Genomic DNA, 6,715 nt, shown 5'->3' with positions numbered 1-6,715 from the left:
AGCCTCTTACAATGACTGGACTAGTCCCACTAGCCTCTTACGTCCAAACCAATCCATCAGGAATTCGTTTGGAAAACCTTGAGTTGGAAAAACGTAGGTTTTCTAAATTCATTTTATCATTACCCAGAATATGAAATCATTCTGACTCTTTCAAGTCAAAACTCATTCTTAGATTCAATTTTAAGAATTCAAAGTTAAGGAAATGAATCAAAGATAAACAAGATGAAATTCTAGGGGTTTTTGAATCAATGACAACAAGGTACTCAAGTCAAAAGAATCAGACTGTTCCAAGGATCAATAGGGGATATGGTGATCAAAGAATATGGCATCAATACAAGGGGTTCGTAAAGGTAATTATAGGGTTTATAACAGTTCATGGCATAATCAAATAAGTTGAATAAAAAAAGATAGGTTACCAAAGGGTTGAATCAATAAGCTTATCAGTAACAGTTTTACAAGATCAAAGACAGGGTATCTCAAATCGATATCAGGGGTTCATCATTTTAACAGTTCAATACTCTACATGGTATGAACAACATTCTCTCTATAACCATTTACACAAGTAATTAGAGTTACTTGCCTGAATTCGCTTTCCTGTTTCACAAAGGTTGAACTACTGCCACCTAGTATACCTTTCCCTTTCCTAGCCTGAATGCCCTCACGATCCGAATCTACAATCAAAACCAAAACCTCAATTAGTTTCTCAACTCTCATTCCCGGAACGTTCACTCAATATGATAGCTCGAATATACTTCCGACTCGAACTATACGAGTATAGCTTATAAACATGCACATAGCACATAACACATTCTTTTCTCATAGCCTTTATAACTTAAACTCGCTAAATCATGACTATAACTTATACGAGTACACGATTTCATTCATAGCTAATTACTTACGACCATAGCTATTACTTTATCAATCAACTTAATTTCTTTTTCCCTTTTATCCTTAATTCGAACCAAAACCACAATCAAACAAACAATTCCAAAGATTTTCACATATAAACACTCAATCATTCTATCAATTGCCAAAAATCAGATTTTGACCTTTAATTCATATGGCCTATTCGTCCTTAATACTTATCATAATTAAGAATCAAACATACAAAACCCTCATTTGACATGCATCAAGTATATCGTCCCAAAATAGTTTAATTTCATTCTTACAACTCATTTAAACTCATAATTCAAACGTAATCATGGATGATCACTCAATTTATCACTTAATTCAACTTAATCAAGTAGAAACATTTGAATTTTCCAAGAATCACAACATGCATGCATCAATTTGGACTTTTAACCATTACTTATTCCCATTACACTACCAATTATAAAAATGATTATCAATAAGTCATTCACATTAACAAAACCAACATAATCTTTCAAAAATATTAAGAGTCATTCGACCTCTTCAAGAAATTCTCACATGCAAACTCAATTTCAAACCATTGCATCTTAATCACACTAATCTCTTAACATTAACTTAGATTAACATTCACATCCAACAAAAATCAACATATTAACTTGTAAACTACAAATCCATTCGGCCTTTCAAAAGAAACCACATGCAAACATAAAATGATTGATTAAATACTATAGCTCAGTGTTTAACATCATTTCTCACCACCGGTTCACCGGAGTTCATCACCGGTGGCGGTGGCATCACGGTGGTGCCCCTATTCGGGGGTTTCCAACCTTCAACCACCGATTTTCTCAAGTGATTACACACATGCAAGCATTCATCTTCACTTTAAATCATTCAAGAATCAAAACCCTTTTGTTTCCATGAAAACCGAATTCAAAACCACCAAATCCAACTTTGGTGTTTCTCAAAAACTTGAAGATAGTGACATGCATGTATGTATATAGGTAGATAACACAAAATCTCACACAATCATGGTTCTATAACCGAAAAAGAGTGAAGAACAAGTGAGAGATTGAAGAGAGAGAGTGTACCGAGAGTGAGAGAGAGAGAGAAATCTCGAGAGGGATGAAGAAATGAGAGAAAAATAAAGAGAAGAGAGAAGCTCGGGTAAAAAGAAAGAAAAGAGGAGGTGGGTGGGATTATATACTACCAAGGGAGGAGTAGTATGGTAATTGGATTATCTCGTTTCTGATTCACTTTTTATTCTTAAAAAAAATGAATTTGATCTGCAAATATCTCTCTCGGAAAAGATGAATTTGATACGAATGATAATTTTAAAACGTGAATCTCGAAATTAGCTTTCCAACCATTACTCATAATAAGATTTTGAGCGTACGGTTAATTTTATATAATTTTTACAAGTTTGTGCTAATAGTAACACTTTATCACATAAAAATCAATTTAAAATGCAATGATCACCAAATAAATCCGTCCATCATTTTTAGAAAGTCTATAGGATTTATACGAAGATAACAGAACAAATCTCATGCAGTTATCTTACTCAGATAATATTATAAAAATGCACGAAAGTTAAATAAACCTTTATTTAAATCAAATAATTCCCTTAAATCCATAAAAATATCAACAGATCACGTAAGCATGCGTACAGACAGAAAAACACACATATGAATATATCACAACTCATGTCTGATCTTAGAAATTATCCTTCTTTAATATTATTCATTTTTAAGCGTTCCGGGTTACGTTCTACATGACGGCCCGACGCTCAGCGTTTCAATTACGCTTATCATTATCATTATCGACCGACACGTCACTAGGGCGCAATACTTCATTTAAACATTTATTTCACACAATCAAGCATATTTCACATTTTATATACTTTAACCCCTTATTAGGACGGGTCCCGTTCTACCTGACGGCCCGATAACACAGCTTAACTCCTAAGCTGACTCTTTAAATTGGAACGTTTTTATTTACGCTCCTAGATTCTAATATACAGTAAAGACAATTAATCAACACTTAATCACATAATTATAGTCACTTCACATAAATCACACTTTATTGACTTAAACACGTCGCAAAATTCTCAGTCATCACAATCTACCCTCCTTAAAAGGATTCTGTCCCCAGAATCTAGTCTAGGCAAATAGACGGGGATACTTTTCTTTCATTTCACTTTCTAATTCCCAAGTTGATTCTTCTACTAGTGGATTTCTCCACAACACTCTGACTAGAGGTACAACTTTATTTCTAAGTGTCCTCTCCTTTCGGTCTAAGATTCGAACTGGTTGTTCCATATATGACAAATCCGGTTGAATTTCCACTGGTTCCAATTCGATCATATGGCTCGCATCAGCATTATACTTCTTCAGAAGAGATATATGGAATACATTGTGTAGATGTTGCATTTACGGAGGTAGCGCTAATTCATATGCCACTTTCCCAACTCGTCGCAGTACTTCAAATGGTCCAATATACCTAGGACTCAACTTCCCTTTCTTTCCGAATCGAGTTAAACCTTTCCAAGGAGATATCTTTAGCAAGACTTTGTCTCCAGGTTCAAATTGTACATCTTTTTGTTCTTGATTTGTGTACTTCATTTGTCGATCTTGAGCTGCAGCTAATCTTTTTCGAATCATTTCTACCTTTTCCTTTGTTTGTTGAACCAGCTCTGGGCCAATTAATTTGTGCTCACCAACCTCGTCCCAATATGTAGGGGACCTACATTTTCTTCCATACAATGCTTCATAAGGCGGCATGCCAATACTCGCGTGATAACTATTGTTGTAGGAAAACTCAATTAACGGCAAACGATCGTCCCAATTTCCTTGAAATCTATTGCGCAGGTTCACAACATATCTTCAATGGTCTGAATTGTCCTTTCACTTTGTCCGTCCGTCTGCGGATGGTACGTCGTACTCATTTTCAGCTTAGTTCCCAAATGATCATGGAATTATCTCCAAAATCTCGAGTTAAACCTTGGATCTCTATCAGACATGATAGATATAGGGACTCCGTGACGTATCACAATCTCATCCAAATATAATTTGACCAACTTTTCCAACGAAAATCTTTCATTTATCGGCAAAAAATGTACTGACTTCGTCAACTGATCGATTACCATCCAAATCGCATCATGATTGGACTTGGTTTTAGGTAATCTTACCACGAAATCGATCTCTATATGTTCCCATTTCCATTCTGGTATATCCAGTGGCTGAAGCAATCCGTTTGGCCTTTGATGTTCCGCTTTGACTCTTTGACACGTATAACATTTACTTATCCATTCCGCAATTTCCTTTTTCATACTTGGCCACCAATAACTTTCTTTTAAATCATGGTACATTTTCGTACTTCCAGGGTGAATTGAAAATCTCGAGTTATGCTGTAACACCCCCAAATCCGGGGTCGGGGATTCGAGTTGTCACGAGTTCCATTTCCCGTAATAATACTTAATCTTAACAGTCAACCAACTACTGCATATTGTGAACCCACAGTATACACACACACACCACAAGTTATAGTCTCAGAGATGAATACCAAAAATAACACAAGTCATTTTATTCCACAATTATAAGTCATTACACCTCAAAAGGGTTTCTGAATAAATTTACATAAGTCCGGTACATCAAAAGTTGAAAGCCTAGATTAGTGGTAGATCCTACCTCAGCTACAACGGCATCAACGCTTACAGGAAACTGCGGAACGTTTCCTATCCGCTCACGAGTTGGGAGCTTGGTCCTGATCATCTTGTCTATCTGTTGTTGTGTGATGAAAGAAGAAAGCAAGGGTGAGCAACAAGCCCACCAAAATAATATGTATAATAATTAACAATATATGAGCATTCTCATAGTACTCATGAAAGTCTTGGTCGAAAGAAATGAACCAACCTGACATCTTAACGCGACCAAGTCGCAAAATGTTCAGTATATATATACATATATATACTTTTCACAATATTTGAAATCCTTTGCCATGTATAACATCCACAGAGTTCCAGTTTATAACTGTATAAAAATATCATTGCAAGGTGATCTCATATATCTAACCTTGTCTCAACATTTTTCTAAAAATCTTTGACATGCACAAGATAATCATTTACTAGATATAAGTTTAAAAGATAAAGTTACAAGACACTCCAATATACTTATATCTTTTCTGAATACTACTTGAACTACCACCGTTCAAGTTATAATTAGTTTCAAAAGTACATCACACAGATGAGACTACAAGATAAGACTTGAATAGATTCAATCTTTGAAATATTATTGAATGAAATGAAGTTAGGAGATACTTCATTAAGTCCCGATATATATATATATATATATCCATATATATCTCTCATACATTTCCTGAAAACCTCTGTCATGTAAAGTATGAACAGAGTTACAATATCCAATGAATTTGGAAAGAAAAGAATTTTGGCATAAACCCGATATCTTGCTGATTAGGCAAAGATACCAATAAGTAACCTTTTCCACTGTAGATGGATGAATTCCTCGCCGGTCATCACCCTGGCCGCATTAGGACCTCGCGCTAGACCGTTACCCGGCCACTCACGCGTGGATGGACTGTCACCTAGCCTCTTACACCTTCATAGACCGTACCCCGGCCTGTCGCTTATGCCGACTCAATTAGATGGACTTACTTCCCGAACATTGGGAAAGTAATCAAATTGTTTTCTCAAAACAGCAACCTCGTTGCGAATATAAAATACACCACAGAGCCGGATCCCTAAGATTTTTGAGCGAATATTCAAGTCTCCTTCGAAAGGAAGATCTTAAATCTGGAAACGAGTTTTTGGGATCCGCTCTAACTTTTAAAATCATTTTGAAGACTCGAAAACATTTTTAAGAATGTTTGGAGTAATGCTGATTTCATAAAATAAATCAGTCCCAATATATTAGAAATATATGAATATTATTATTTAAATAATATTCCCATAAGGAATAATCTTTATAAAAATAATTGAAGTAGAAGTTTTAAAACTCATACTTGAAATGGATATTAAATACCCAAAGATATACTTATACGAAAGTATGATCTTTATTTGAATAATCGAAAATAAGTTTGATTATCGAAACATTATTCTTTAATAAAATAAAGAATATTATTTAGTAAATAAGCGGAGTCATAAGTCCTCGAATGAATATTCAAAATATTATTCATTAAATAAAATAAAGTGAGTCATAAGTCCTCGAATGAATATTCAAATTAATATTCATTAAATAAAATAAACCGAGTCATAAGTCCTCGAATGAATATTCAAAATAATATTCATTAAATACAGTAAGCGGAGTCATAAGTCCTCGAATGAATATTCAAAATAATATTCATTAAATAAAATAAAGTTATTGAATAAACCTTATTCGATAAATAGTTTTGAAAACTATATCAATATATATATATATATATTATACTCGGGAATATCGACTCCCGGTTTAGAAAAATGTTCACCTTTGGGTCCCCTATACTAAGGGTATACACAACTACTGCTTATCTCTAGCATAGGTATTATGCAACTTATAAGCAATTGAATCAACAATTAGATATCAAGATTACGAAACAGACATGCATATATACCATATCACATGCTCCAATATATTACAAGATTTGCTAATAACAATCATGCACTTATCACAAGATAATGCATATACATATATACATCACAACAACAGTATAACGGGTAGAAAACTTGCCTGAGTGTTCCCGGTTAGACTTAAGCTTAGAGTGGGTCCGATAACCTATGAACAACAACATAAGTCGGAATTAAACCTCGGTCGCTTAAGAAACTAGACTTTAACCAATTGAACCCTAACGTTTGCTT

Source organism: Apium graveolens, chromosome 8 (assembly GCF_009905375.1).
Source record: "Apium graveolens cultivar Ventura chromosome 8, ASM990537v1, whole genome shotgun sequence".
NCBI classification, from domain to species: Eukaryota; Viridiplantae; Streptophyta; class Magnoliopsida; order Apiales; family Apiaceae; genus Apium; species Apium graveolens.
This window is presented reverse-complemented; position numbering follows the sequence as displayed.